Below are 16,524 nucleotides of genomic sequence, written 5' to 3'. Positions count from 1 at the left end.
AGCATACACTCAATGCATCACCTAGCGGGTTCCACACTGGCTCCTACATCTTGATTATATACACTATGAACAGCAGCTACGCTAATTATTTTCTTTATTCTCTATTTTCACCTGGGGATACTCATCCCGAGGTCCTCAGATTATGCGGAGTCACTGATTGGATCCAAGACCAGCGACGTGATGATCCCAAGGATTCCATATCCGGGACCAGGCCATATCCTGAGCTGCTGCTGCTCTGATGGTCGTGGGGAGTGGAGAACATGAGTCTGATTCCAGCGACGCTCCAGGGACAGACGAGTCTTCGCTGAGGCCATCTTCCAGCCTAAACCACGACGAATGAAGTTCTGCACTAGACTTTTGGCCAGCGGAGAAATTAAAATGGTCGTGCCCAACTGAGTCTGGTTCTCTCAAGGTTTTTTTTCTTCACTCCCATCAGGTGAAGTTTTTTTTCCCTCTCCGCTGTCGCCACTGCCTCGCATGGTTCAGGATTGGTAGAGCTACGCATCGATGAATTGGCTCTTCAGTGTTTGAACTCTCAGTAATGATTAAATCACACTGAACTGAGCTAAACTGAACTGAACTTAAACACTAAAAACTGAACCACACTGTTCCAGTTACTGAACCACACTGTTCCAGTTACTATGACCATTTATGTGAAGCTGCTTTGACACAATCTACATTGTAAAAGCGCTATACAAATAAAGCTGAATTGAATTGAATTGAATTGAATTGAATTTTTAAATATTGCTTGTAATCTGTTACCTCAAATTTATCATTTATCAGTTGTATATGTAGAGTATTATTTTTTACAGTGTATATATATATATATATATATATATATATATATATATATATATATATATATATATATATATATATATATATATATATATATATATACTGTATGTGTGTGTGTGTGTGTGTGTTTGTATATATATATATATATATATATATATATATATATATATATATATATATATATATATATATATATATGTATATGTGTGTGTGTGTGTGTGTGTGTGTGTGTGTGTGTGTGTGTGTATATATATATATATATATATATATATATATATATATATATATATATATATATGTATATATGTGTGTGTGTGTGTGTGTTTGTGTGTGTGTGTGTGTGTGTGTGTGTGTGTGTGTATATATATATATATATATATATATATACATACAGAGAGAGAGATAGTTTTTAAAATGTATTTATTTATTGTCAGCCTTCCTGTACAGCAGAATTTCCATTGTTCGCCATTTTAAACATCATTTCCAAGTCACACATGATATCATACATATTTGATCATTTTCATAACTAACCAGCATTAATGCCAAACCATTTCAGCCATGACCTCAAATGCTCCTTCACATATCCTCTAATACATGAAAGTTTATCTGCAGATTGATAGCCTCAGATCTGACGCAAACACGAGGAATTACTAAGCGTATTTTGGCTTCTGCTCTTTCGTGGCTGCCAGATCATGAATATATATAGCATTATCAAGATCGGCTGGCATTTGGAGCAAATGCGTTTAACTCTGCCTCTCCTGGCATATATACCGCTGTTCCAAAACACCAGGGAAAGGGCTTTTGGACACCGAGCGGTGTGCATCTTCAAGCTTTAGGGGAGACATGTGTGCAAAAGCAGGCAAAATGTCAACCCAGAGGTCATGGAGAAAAATCTGTGTCTCCTCGCTCGCTTTCCCTCTATCTCTGCGGCACGTGACTCGATATGAGCCAGTGTGATAGCATAGGCTTGACCAGTTGGGTGCTGTCTTCATACTCATTACCGGATGCAAATGAAAGGGGTATACATGTTTAATATTTAGTGGCAGCAGAAATGTCAGGGCCGGCACGAGATGGAATTAAACAGCACTGTCAGCGCAAGTGAACTCAGGGCTTTCTCAGCTATTTCACTTCATATTGAGTTACTGTCACAATTTATTTTGCAGGCGAAGCTCATGCGCAAAAAGGGGGGAAAAAAAAGCCCTGTGATGCCTTAAGGAAGCGTGGAAATGCGTATGTAAAGTGTGTGTGCTGGAATCTCCTTTTCAAAGAAAGCTTCCATATAAGTAATCCCTCTGCTCAATGGAGCTTAACAAATGTGTCATCTTTTTTCACACCAACAATAGCCGGGCAATTGCACAAGCAGCAGTGTTGTAATTTAAGTCCGTTGGGTTTTCGCAAAACGACCAATCCCATATCACTGGTAAGCAGTAATTTCCCTGGGTGTCCAATAAGAAGCAGGATATCCAAAGTACTTTTAAATGTGATTATATTCAAAGGAGCAGCGCTGCCTTGGCCCTCCGTGGAAAACCTTAGTGTGATTTTTCAATGTCTCCCCAACAGCGGTACTTCTTAACCCTTGGTCCTGAGAAAAGGGGGCAGAAAACAGTTCATGGAAGAAGGCTTTGTGTGAGGAAAGCCTCCACAAGTGCTTATTTTAATCAGCTCGACTGGAACCTATAGGGACTTAATTAAAGCACTGCTCTGGAGAGCATTAGTTAGGCAGGCAGTATCTTCACACCAGAACACATCTCTCCCTGATGTTTTTATCTGTGCCAGTAGGGTCGCTGAGATTATAATATTATAACATTATCTATTCAAAATGTGTGCCTGCTTTTTTGACACCTCAGCCCTGTTATTTACACACAAGGTCTTTGCTGTATAAATATTCAGCTGGGCTTATTCGCTGAATTGTGGACGGTTTCAGACAAATTTATTCAGCGCTTCAGCTGTGACAAGTGCATGGACTGGAAGAATGTTGTGGTCTAAAATATGATTTTTGTTACATAGAGCTGTGCATGCTGAATGAAAAACGTAGACTCTGTCTTGCCTCGAAAATGTGTTATTTGTACATTTGAATATACCAAGTATGTAGAATTATAAATACCCATTTTAAAAACAGAAATTTTATGGAATACATTTATCAATTTTGATGGATAGATTGATAGAGAGACAGACAGATAGATAGATAGACAGACAGACAGACAGACAGACAGACAGACAGACAGACAGACAGACAGACAGACAGACAGACAGACAGACAGACAGACAGACAGATAGATAGATAGATAGATAGATAGATAGATAGATAGATAGATAGATAGATAGATAGATAGATAGATAGATAGATAGATAGATAGATAGATAGATAATGTACATTATGTAAAAAATGTTGGATGGATGGATGGATGATATAGTGATTGATGGATGATAGAGTAAATGATGAATGGTTGATGTAAGAGTGATGGATAATGCAGTGATGGATGGGTGATAGAGTGATTAATGAGTGTTGATGTAAGAGTGATGAATGGATTGATGAATAAGACAGTGGATGGATGGATGGATGGATGGATGGATGGATGGATGGATGGATGATTGATGGAGGGATGTTTGATGTAAAAGTAATGGATAGATAGATGAATGATACAGTGCGTATATGGATGATTGATGTATTGTAAGAGGGATAGATGGATGGATGAATTAATGAATGAATGAATGAAGCAGTGAGTCGATAGATATGTGAATGAACGGATTGGTGAAGCAGTGGAATGATGAATGGATGATGGAAGATGATAGAGTGATTGATTGATGGATAAAGTAAACTTAATGGGTGGATGAAGGGATGATGTAAGAGTGATGAATGGATGGATGATGTACAAGTGATGAACTGATGGATGTATGGATGGAGCATGAGTGAGACAGAGGGATGATGGATAAACAGAATTCCAATTCACTGAATTATTTCTCGTCACATAGTGTGAATAGTAGCCTGACTTTAAGCATATCTTTCTGTCTATTAAAACATTTAACGTCAATAACTAAAATTTAACCAATGGATAATTTGTAGATTCTTCTATCAATTTTACAATCTCAAACTCACGCCACAACAATTGTTGTCATTTTTTCTTTCTTTAAAATCTCCCACTCTCCTGTTTGCACACTTTCAGAATATGCAGCATGTCATTGAAGTACTTTTTACGATACTGCAATACTGCATTTTAAACCTTGTGTTGCATTTTACTTATAACAACAGCAAAGACATACACATTATCAAATGCAGGGCCAGTTTCTTTTAAACCGTCCTTTACAAAGAAACGGTAATGGCGAATGCAGGTCTGTGAATTGTTATTCACTGCTAATACTTAAACACAATATTGAGGGTGACACGAGATAAAGACTATTTCACATTTGGTCTTGCAAGTGTGTGCATGTAAATGAAAGTTTTCTCACTCCTAATTCAAAGTGCAATATTGCAAATGACTATTGTGAAGTGTGAAAGGTTACCGCGTGGAGGAAACAAGCAGTTCCCTTCAGCCCGAGACGAAGAGGGAGGGAGAATGGAGAGCGAGAGGCATTTTATTATTCCAAGGTGAAAGCTTTAAAACAGCATTTTAAATGTTACCCTGCTGTTCAAGATCATGAAAACCTTTAATTTCATGCAAATGAACAGCACGGAGCATGGAGCTTAATGTAAACGAATGCTCCTTTTGTACTGGTGTAGGTGCTGGGGGCGGGAGATCAGAGAGAGGGAGAGAGAGAGAGAGAAAGAAATAGAGAGACACGGAGACTGAGACGCAGGCCAGGAATAAAATTCCCAAGGATTCTTTAATTGCTGTCTGAAATTATGTAAATCCCTGCAGAAGGCTGTGTGCAATTATCCTGCTCCTGTGGCTGCCAGCTTCACTAATGTCTAACAAAATATCTGAGCTTGACATTTAGACGCGCTAATGCAAATGAGAATTCATTTTTCCTCCAAGACAAAGGGCAATCCAAAGATCACATCATTTTGATAAAATAAAGGTCCAAAACTGGCTTTTCTATCACAGACCTCGTGCAGAAGGTGAAGCGAAGAAGACTTTTCTGGACAGATTACACATTCGGAAATACTAATTCAGGTTTCATATCAAATGTTAAAGGCTAATGAGTTAAAAATCTAAATGGATAGGTTTACATCCTTTTTAATACTAAGAGGTATACTTTACCCTGCTCTGAACTGTTTGCTGAAGCTGTGGGTTAAAGGTAATGGTGTTGTTAAGAACTGTCCTGTAGCCTGGAGGGGGAGGGAGGGGGAAGCCAAAGGATAGTTGCTTTGCAATTTGTCACTAACAAACATCCAAAACTTTTAGCTCATTTGTCCTATTTTGACTGCTATGCCATCATCAGTTGTGTAAAGTAACACATTACAAATACTCAAACTACTGTAATTGAGTAGTTTTTCTCAGAAATTGTTATTTACTATGTAGTTTTATAAATGTGTACTTTTACTTTCCATTGAGTACTTTTTTAGTGCTGTATCGGTACTTTTTACTCCACTACTTTCCTTCAACCTACAGTCACTACTTAATTTATCTTGACCATGGGGATTAGAAAAATCAGTCCTGTGATTCCTGTCCAATCAAATCGCACATAGAAGGTAAATCGCATCATAATGAACTACCTCAAGACATGGGCGGTATGTATTTGCACACTCTCAGAAATAAAGGGACGCCTGCTGTCCCTGGGGTGGTACCTTTTCAAAAGGTACATATTTGTACTTATAGGGTCTTTATAAGGCATATAACTTATAGGGCATATTGGTACCCCAAAAGTATATATTAGTACCTAAATATTTTAAGAGGAATCACTTTTGTACTTTTTAGGTACTAATTTGTACCCTTGAGATCTTAATATGGACCCTTTAGGTACAAATTTGTACCTTTTGAAAAGGTACCACCCCAGTGACAGCTCACGTGCCTTTATTTCTGAGAGTGCAGCAAACTATTTGGAAAAATTTAAAATGTCCAAAATCTTTACACGCATTGACCCAGAGAATGTTTAGATGCATGTCACTGATGAGAAGATAACGGATGTTTACTTTATGATGACCAAAATGGCCTTAAACACCCAGCAGGCACAGGACGCTAACATGACATCGGATTGACATTGTACCCCAAAATTGTGGGGACTTTACATTTTGTTTGAAAATGTATGCCCCATGCCCAACGTCCAACCTAAAATTAACCAAATATTAACGTCTAATGATGTTGCAGCTTGATGTTGTGTGGACGTTACCACTATCAATTTTGGTTGCCATACCTGAGGAATAGTGTTTGACATCAATATGATGTTGGCTTAAGATGATGGCTCTGTTGGATTTTGGTCCCTTTCCGGCACAACCTAAATATCAACATCATTTGACGTCATTGTTGGACATCCAAATAACGTTGTCCTTAGACACTGGCTAGACATTGAATTTTGATCATCTGACGTCACGACCTAACCTAATATTAACATCTTATGACGTTGTGTGTCTGCTGGGCAATAACTAAATGCACTACAGAATGTTACGTTTACACACATCCACAAATTACATGTAAATGGATCAGCTTTTTACAGCTTAATACTGACAACTCTTGAGTACTTTTTAAGGGTTTACTTTTTACTCATACTTTGAGTAATATTTACAACAGATATTTTTACTCTACTTGCACTACATTTTTAGGCAAGTACTGGTACTTCTAATTAAGTCTGATTTTTCAGTACTCATTCCACCACTGGCCATCATAAATAGTAAAAATAACCATTTTATTATCCCAACATATTCAACTGTGCTGGAAAACATCTGACATAAGAGAGGTCTTCTTTCGTTACAGCATTGTTTTTAAATAGAGAAAACATTTAATAAGTAACTTTAATTCAAAATCTTGGACCTTATTTTCCTATGGACCTTAGTTTTTATTAAAATTCCCACAGGCCCACCTCAGAAGGATGCAAATTTTAAGTCTAAACTAAAGACTCGTCTATCTCGTTCTTAATCTTTAGTGTGGTCAACTGTGGTAGCATCTTTAAACTAGACAGAACTATTTAAGGGTCAAGTACTTTCTTGTTTTAGGCATACAAAACTGTTTTGTATAATCTGTTTTACATAATTTATGCTCTCTTTTACATCATCTGCCTATTGCTGTTTTATGTTCGTACTGATTGCTTGTATTTTGTCTGTAAAGCACTTTGTGCGGCCTTGTAGCTATTTGGAAACGTGCTATATAAATAAATTGAACTTGAACTTATTCTTGAAAGAAACCATGGCCAATAAAAAAGTGTGAAACACCAAAAGCGCCTATATTAAACCCATTTGAATCAAATTTTAACAATTGTTGGTATCCATGAAAAAAGACTAGAAAAGTTGTGAAGCTCTATATTACTATTATTATTTTGTTATTATTATTATTATTATTATTATTATTATTATTATTATTATTATTATTATTATTATTAATATTGTTGTTTTATTTTTTTATTATTTAAGTGGCCAAATTCTGCCTGAGGAAAGTAATATGTCCGGGCCAGTTTGCCTAATAAATTAAAATATGTTATAGTTTTTAATTTAAATCTTTTGTTTCTATTGATATTATGATGTAATTTGTTTTTTTAAAATAAATATTTGTCGTATTTCTTTATTCTAAATATTAAGGAAATATTTTTGCTACATCAAAAAGTGTGGTTATGATGACCAGCTGACAATCTGATTTAGAAATAGTTCTTAAAATGTAACCTAAATTCAGTATTAAAAAGAACCACCCCTTTCACCATGCTGGCTACAGGCCTGAACAATGTTTAGTTTTATGCACAGACCGGTCATCCTGCTTCATAAGACCCAAATGTATAATGAGGAGAAAAGGATCATTTTTGTTTTGCCCATGTTTTTTTTTTTTTTCTCTCACTCTCAGTTAGTAAACTAAATCAACTAAATGTTCTCTCCTTTGCTCTTGTGTCCTCTATAGTTTTTAGTATTTAATCATTTGCATTCAATGTTTATATACACTAGGAAATTCAGATGATGTCATTACGCTGTTGTGCTGTCAGCCTATCATTGCATTGCTGATCATAATTTCGAGGATCGATAGATCAGTCCTTCACAACACTCAGGGATCTCAAATCAGTTCATCCAGACATTTTAATCTGATTAAGTGACCTGTTTGAAGCAAATTAGCCAGAGATCAGTTGTCAAGATTAAATGATCCAGGATCTGTCAAATCATCTTAGATCATTTAAGTGAGGTAAGAAGAATGGACCCCTCGACTACGCCTTTGTTTGTTGTGTATATGCGCCCCCTAGCTGCGAAAATTACTTACTGTGCTGTTCAGGGGTGCGTTTCCCAAACAACGACGTAACTCAAGGCTGAACTATCATTGTACGATGCATCGTTTGGTAAAAGAACCATGTAGTAACGAGTGTTTCCCAAAACCCTTAGTTACTCAGTCGCAGCTCTGTTGTTTGAACCATGTAAGTTATAACATAAAACGCCCATATAATAATGATGCTCTAAACGTAGTGGTAACAACTTCTTTAGAGAAGAACCCCATAATTTCTTTGTGCAAATTGTATTGTTTTACACGCACATCCATTAAAAAAAAACCTATATTAGTTTTGGTAAAAACTACAGTACATACTTGTTTTGCATATTAATTTAAATCTATGTAAATGGCAGATATAGGGCCTGTGTTTCCTTTGCAAATATTATTGAGAACATTGCATATTCTATTCTAAATTAACATAAAATCTCTTACAAAAATAACAAATTCGGCTTTTAAATAATAGGTCACCTATAGCTTTCGTCATGAGCCAAGGCTGTGTTCAAAATGACATCAGTGTTTTCAAAGTGCACTGCGAAGGGAGCGCAATTGTAAACATGAAGATTGCTAAAACTGAACTGTAAAAATAATTTGAAAGCAAATTACACCTTAGAAAGATGACTTTTATGCTTTTAAAAAGAAAAAATGAATCCAAGTTTAAATGTTAGAGGGTTCTACATGAATAGGGCATAGGGGGATAACTGGGAATAAAACACAGCCAGGAACTATGTTTCTTACTACAGCTTCGGAGGTGTAGTTGCAAGCATATAAGTTTGCGACGCAGTTTGCAAATGTTCGTTGGATTGATGGATTTGGGAAATGGCAAATCAACGAACTATGTTTGTAACAATGGAACTTGAGATCTTAGATGGTTAACGATGGTTTTCAGAAACGTACCCCAAAAAAAAAAAAATTCTCAACTAACAAATGATGTAAATTGACACTTATACTGCAAAAAACTCAACCTTAGTGTTACATTGGTGTGGACACTAATTCTTGCTGTGAATGAGTATTCGAGCACTATATCAAACATTAAAGGTTATAACAAAGGACACCTGAGTGAGTTTGTCTTTAAAAAGTGATTCACACTGTAAAGCACCTTTTGCTCGTGCCCTGTAAATTGTGACTGCAGTGTGTTTTCAGAGGGCTTCCTCTCCATTAATCTCAGTGGGTTACAGAGATGGATGCTGGTGCAGGTGTAGGGGCCCGGCTGTGCTCCCTTGTGAGCAGCTCAGTGCATGTGTCTCCACTGTGGGGGCCACACCTCCCATCTTTACCAGGCCAAGCAGGAGCACCATCCGTCTCTACGTGCACTTTCCAGCCGGGCCCCGGGGACCCGCACACAGACGAGGGAGGGAAACAGGAGGAATCAGCATCCTCAGAAAAGAGCTTAGAGATCTGTAGGAGACGGATGTTTAACAGTATGAAAGAGAGGGGGGTAGTGATTTTGCATTTGTTTAATATTATAAACAGAGGAGCAAATTGAGAAAAAGTTTTAGGAACACTTCCTGACACTAAATGTGACACTTTAAACAGTCAACTGAGTAATGACTGTTAAGTAAACAGATTTAGATATGTTAATTTAATGTAAACACGTGACTGGTGTTTAGAAAAAGGAATGGATTTTGCAGTTGTCTCTTTTACTCTTTATTAGAAATTTGTTTTGCCTAGTGATATATTAACCAAACTTCTTTTGATTGTGATACTGTTTGCATACTAATGAAGCATTTTTGCTGAAGTAGAAGTTTCATTCCGCTGGATAGAAAGGAAGATATATATGACAATTACTTTAATTTTTCATTTAGCTTTCTTATACAATAAGATGTGTTTAAAGGTGTTGCACAGAATGTTGCAGAACATGCCATATCTGATAACAATGTCAGCTTATGGGCACAGAGAATTTGCAGAAAGAGGAAGTGTCTAGGTGTGACTGCCAGAAGACTGCAGAATGATTGACAAATTCCACCATAACTATTCACCTTTTAATATCAGTCGTGTAAAAATACTAGAGTCAAGGAAATACAGACTCTACTGAATGTATTGCATTGTTGTATTGTGACCTAGAGCTCTGTTTATCAAATTATTCATGTGTATCTAAATTACTTATATTTTAGGCATTGAAGAAAACCCTCTTCTGACCTTTTTATTGAACTTGCAATATTAGGCTAGATATCCCAACACTTGTCCATTTAGACCTCACATAGGCTTGAGCCACAGCCAAATGTAAAACGCTTTTTTGTGAGTGATATTTATTATATTTAACTACAATTGATATGCATGTTATTTACGTATTACTTGAAATAATAAAATAATGCTCAATCCTGTTCTCAATCCTATAAAAAAAAAATTGTGGGCAGAGTTGAAAAAGCTTGTGGGGGCAAGACAAACAAATCTGACTCAGTTACACCAATTCTGTCAGGAGGAATGGGCAACTTTCCTTCAAACTATTGTGAGAGGCTTGTGAAATGATACCCAAAACATTTGACCAAAGTTATACAGTTTAAAAGCAAAGCTAAAAAAACAAAACAAGGAAATGTATGTCAACTTTTGACTGTCTAGAAATAAATAAAAAAATTCTTAAAAAAAAAAAGCAAATGTGAATCATTTAGGTAATCATAACGAACCTAAAATATTAAACGTTTTGTATGATTTACAATCAGACATTTAAAAAAATAGTTATGTTCCTTTTTTTAGAGTGTATGTAAACTTCAGGTTTCAACTGTATAACTATATGATGCTGGACAAAGGGAGTGCAGATCTAAACGCAGGTTTATTGACAACGGTCAGGCAAGCAATGGTCAACATAGGGGCAAACAGGTGTATGCAGGCAAATCCAGAGATGATGTCAAATACGCAGGCGAAAGTCAGTACAGGCGGGAGTCAAAAACACAGCGAGACAAGGCAAGGAAAACGATTTGTAATGTTTACAAAAGTGTTCAACAAGACTCAGCAACAATGTGTGTGTTTGTGCTGTTTTTATAGTCCATGTAATCAGTTCATGAGCGGCTTCAGCTGTGTTTGCAATCAGACAGGATCTAAGCCAGGATCCATAGAGTTCATAATGTAGTTCATTAGCAGACTGTGTGTTTACCAGCAATCTGCAAAGGCTGGATCGCTGGTGATTGTGACATAAAGCAACATTTCTGATATATTAAGTGGCCTTAATTACTATGTACTTACATTTAAATGAATAATTTGGTACAATACACGTGCAACTGTGTACATACATGTTTTTACATTGAACTAATATTTAAAAAAAAAAGATCTATGTAATTACATCTGTAAATACTGTAATTACATTTATAATTACACTGTTGACTATCCCTTACACCATAACCCATGCTTAAACCTACCCAAACCTGCCACTAACCTTACCATATCCCTCCATAAGTATTGTGCAACATGTTATAAACAGAGTAAGCATTACACATTGTACTTTTTTTATAGAAGTACCTAGTATATAAGACCACTTACTATAACCTGAGACCACATGTTGAATTAAAAAAAAACTAAAAATGAATATTCTCTGTACATGTTAGTAGCCTTTAAACTATTTAAACATCAACTGAATCTTTCAAAACTGAAAAAAGTGCAGATATCAGTCAAATTGTTTTTCATAACAAATAAAAACAACCATTCCGTTGGCTTTGGACATGCAGTGGTCCAGGTTGACCTCTGGCTCCTCCACTGCTCTTCACTGCGCTGTAGTGCAGCACTGAACATGAACGAGAAGAGGCTTTAGTTGTAGGGGTAATGCAGGGCTGTAATGGGGTAATCAATCATCATTTTTGGGAGGAGGTAGAGGCAGGGTTATACTCAATAATGTCAGAGCATCTTTCCTCTCCTCTTTCTCTCTCTCTCTCTCTCTTTCTCTGGGAGTTCAGTGGGAGACTGAGCAGCAAATAGGCCACACTGTCCCGCTCTGTGACTGCTTAAACACTCACACCTTCACACCCTGCACAAGGGGAATCCCACGAGACACCTGTACACACAATGGCTGAACTGATGTGACACAGTTTAAGAGGATGGTAATCACTCTGGAATATTCGACACTGTAGCTGTGGCCAAATCCGCTCAATTGTTTACTCATTCACTAATCCTTAATAGTGTATGGCAGTTGAGTGAACTATGTCAGGAAAGAGAGAATAGAAATGACTGGACTATGAACCAAATATTGTGACCCAGAGAGAAGTTTGGTTAAATCATTCAAATTACATCTGTAATATATATATATATATATATATATATATATATATATATATATATATATATATATATATATATATATAAATTTAAAAAGCTCTGTACAAACAATACATACATTTAGGTCTATAAATATTATGGACATCGACACAATTCTAACATTTCCGGCTCTATACAACAGGACAATGGATTTGAAATGAAATGGACAAGATATGCTTTAACTGTAGGCTGTCAGCTTTAATTTGACTGACTGACTGCTAAAATGTGTATGATGTTCGATTTCCTTTTTCTTTTACTTTTCTTTTATGTTTTTTAAAGTTCCTTGGGCTGCGCTGTAAAAAATTGCTTTAGTTTACAGAGTCACTGGCAATTAAGATTGCCAGTAATACTGTCAAATTTACAAGAGCACTATAAATTAACATTTAAAATTGTGCTGTAGTTTTTATTGACATTTTTTACAGTAATACAGGCAATTTTTAGAGTAATACTGGCAAAATTGTAACTGTAAATGAACAATTACAACTGTGCTGTACTTCCTGTAATTGTTCATTTACAGTGCACTTGCAAATTTAGTTCTAAATAACAAAATGTACAATCAAAAATGTCATCAATAGTACAGAATATGCAGTGGAGGATTTAGGCATGGGCAATAAGGGCTGGGGGCGGCACAGGGAGACGGTACAAAAGATGGAAAAACCAAAATATGCCCCGGTAAAAATCATATGTACCTCAGTATGCTCTGAGATACAATTAATTTTCTACAGGTGTATTAATCCCAAGAGTGGTAGGCTTCAGTGTCTGTTGTATGCGCAAATTTGTTTTTCTCTATGTGCAACAGAATCAACGCTGGTGAAAGCAAACTATATTTATTTTTATAAATATAATTAACAAATATAAATAAACAAAAAATAAACAATAATAATAATATTACATTTATTTATAATAAATATAAATACTTTTAAAAATTCAAGTTCTGGGTTTGTCCATATTTTCCCTAAAGTTGGGGTAAAACAACCAACTTTTTTTTTTAGAATTTACATGTTTAATGGACCTTTTTGATATTAACCAGTATATGGGTTGATTCGCCCACTGAGAATATGACAAAAACTTAATTTTTTCTCAAACACTATAACTGTAACTTATAAATCCAGAGAAGCTGCTACTTTTTTCAATTGGCCTCTTATTTATTTTAAAAATAATAATGAATACTTTAATAATAAAAAAAGTGACAAATTCAGTGACTAACTTGCATTTTTTTGTACTAGATCCACCCACTTGCTCAAATCTGCACTCACGCTGTCATTTGGGCTCTTGTGAGCAGCATTCACTCAAAGGTCAACAAACGGCCTGTGACAGCGCTTAGACCGGCCCTTCCTCGCCCCAGCTGCCCAGCTATTGGTCCTGCTCTCTGTTAGATCACATCCTCATCCCTGCCTCCACAGAGACTTCACTTAAGCAGGCCGTAAAAGCGCGCCTCGCAGCATTAGATGATTGTGCTTGCGCAGGGTATTGTGTCCAGGCTTGTTTCTGTCAAAATGTGACATCCTCGCTTTTGACGTTTTGGCTCCGTATGCCAAAATGCGCGTGGCAGAGTGATATGGATGGGTGTCACGGAAAGTGAGGGACGGCGAGAGTGAGACTGTGTTTATGTTTTGCTGAGTTCCTCAAATCAAGTGTCTTAAATCAAGTGTCTGAAGAATGGATTGCGGGTGTTGACCATGAGAGCTTATCTGAGTTGTCTGTTAGACAGTGCCACTGTAACGCTGCTGCCGCCTGACAAAGCAAACAGACAAGCTGGGAGACAGTGATGGAAGTGCTCGGCAAGCGTAGAGTGGAGAAAAAAACAAAACAAAAACAACATGGGCTCATAATCACTTCATGGAGAATATCAATGGATAATGCAAACAAAAAGCTTATATTAAAAATGTAAATAAAAATGTTTATAAATTGTGGAATTATTATTATTATTGTTAATCATGAATTATTATTAATTCCCCTATATTAATGCCACATTTGTGTGATGTATTACAGTATGGTGTGATTGGGATAAAAGTCTGCTAAGTTTATTGTAAAAAAAATAACTTTCCAAAGTCAATACAAATAAACCAAAAATAAAAATAAATAAATAAATAAATACATATTTCCCAAATTACATTTAACAGAGCAAGGAATTTTAAAGTATAATATTTCATATAATATTATTTCTTATTATAGGATATATTTTATAAAATATGTTATTTTTTTCTTATTGTTTTATTTCAACTTTTAAACCATTTTAATGTCAATTCTATTAGCCCCATTAAGCTATATCTATCTATCTATATATATATATATATATATATATATATATATATATATATATATATATATATATATATATATATATATATATATATATATATATATATATATATATATATATATACACACACCATCAACACACAAGCGTCTCCTACAAATGAGAACTGAAAGTATGATCGCCGGACCTATGGTTTCTGTGCAGTATTGCCAAAAGTAAAAATCTTACTATTTACCCCACCTGCGGGGCAAGTTGTAACATACAGAGGATTAGTGGTAACACATGCTTATAACATCAGATTTTACACAATTAATTTAAATCCAGTTTAATTTAATTAGTAGCTATATTTTCTAAGTACTTAACTCATTTTTTTTATTCTACATAGCACAGCAGGTTCATTTATTTGCCTGTTGGATGACTACATTTGGCTTTTTTTGCATTATTATACATTATTATACAATGCATTTATTTGCATTATTAGCAATAAAATTATTTGTTTTTATAAAAAAAAAAATCTATTAAAAAACAATTTTATTTAAAAAGTTTCCAACATTACACTCCAAATTCAAAAATCATTTTGTTAGTTTTGTTAATTTAGTTTGTGTCCAACAGTACGTGGCTAATTTGAAACACCTCGTTACAACTAACTCTGTGTTGTGTTTTCCTCAAAACTGGCTAGCCGTCACTGTGTTTTTTACATCTTTTATAATGATCTTTTAGCCTAAAATACGGTACTCACAACTACATAATATTTTACTTACATACTTTCAGATTTTTTTTTAAATAAAAAAAAATATTGACCATAAAAAAAAAAACATTCATGCTGCAAAAATGTTTTTTCCTGTGTTACTCATCCAAATTTCGATAAACTTTTTCAATAATTGGCAGGAAGACGTCTGCCGACGCTGTGGTGAAAATCTTGACACCTTAAAACTCCATGTTACATTTTAACCCACGTTAATTTGTGCCCCGCGCTCCCCTATATACAGTATATATATATATATATATATATATATATATATATATATATATATATATATACTTAATAAATATAAACTTTATTTAAAAAATGCATGATTCTGTAATAATTGTTGTTGTTGGTATTTTTATTATTATTATTCAGCATTAAAAAAAGGAAAACATCACAGTCTGCCAGCTGTGGTATAAACAAGTCTGATCTTGCTATAAAAAGCTCAGTTCCTGCATTACAGCTCGTCTCGGTGTCCCATTGGTCAGACTGCACGTTCCCTCATACCCTCTCCTGACCTCCAGTATTTCCCCACACCGGCAGACCATCATGGCCTGTTCTCCTCTAACGTGAGGCGACACATCATAATAACTGTAAGAGGCCTCTGCTGTCCTGTGTCAGACCTGCACAGATTAGTTCCTCTCCACCAAACCCAGGTCATTTTCTCTCTCCTTGCTGAATCCATTTGGAGATCACACTTTCCCCCAACTTAAACTGTGGAGATTATCTAAACAGAGGCTTTTTTTTACCATTTCACATGGGATTTGTGTATTTCGTAGCAGTTATATTTTTACTGGTATTCTGTTAAATTACAAGTTGCTGATAATATACAGTTGAAGTCAGAATTATTAGCCCCCCTGTTTATTTTTTTTCCCCAATTTCTGTTTAACGGAGAGAATACTTTTTCAAAACATTTATAAACATTATAGTTTTAATAACTCATTTCTAATAACTGATTTATTTTGCCATGATGACAGTAAATGCAGCTTAAAGTGACATTTTTAGGCTTAACTAGGTTAATTAAGTTAACTAGGCAGGTTAGGGTAATTAGGCAAGTTAGTGTGTAATGATGGTTTGTTCTGTAGACTATCGGAAACAAAAGTTGCTTAAAGGGGCGAATAATTTTGCCCTTGAAATGGTTTTAAAAA

At 35.4% G+C, this 16,524-nt stretch overlaps 1 long non-coding RNA gene across 1 annotated transcript in view; it reads left to right on the top strand.

Annotated features, from left to right (window-relative positions):
- The window catches only part of LOC147835721 (uncharacterized), a 57,146-nt gene extending 42,867 nt beyond the window's left edge, over positions 1-14,279 (top strand). Inside the window, exon 4 of the long non-coding RNA XR_015498214.1 lies at positions 13,595-14,279. This is a non-coding gene — a long non-coding RNA (uncharacterized LOC147835721). The remainder of the gene's footprint in view (positions 1-13,594) is intronic.
- Positions 14,280-16,524: the final 2,245 nt, after the last annotated feature.

The sequence above is a fragment of the Danio rerio genome, chromosome 8 (genome assembly GCF_052040795.2).
Source record: "Danio rerio strain M-AB ecotype USA chromosome 8, GRCz13ab, whole genome shotgun sequence".
NCBI classification, from domain to species: domain Eukaryota; kingdom Metazoa; phylum Chordata; class Actinopteri; order Cypriniformes; family Danionidae; genus Danio; species Danio rerio.
This window is presented reverse-complemented; position numbering and strand designations above follow the sequence as displayed.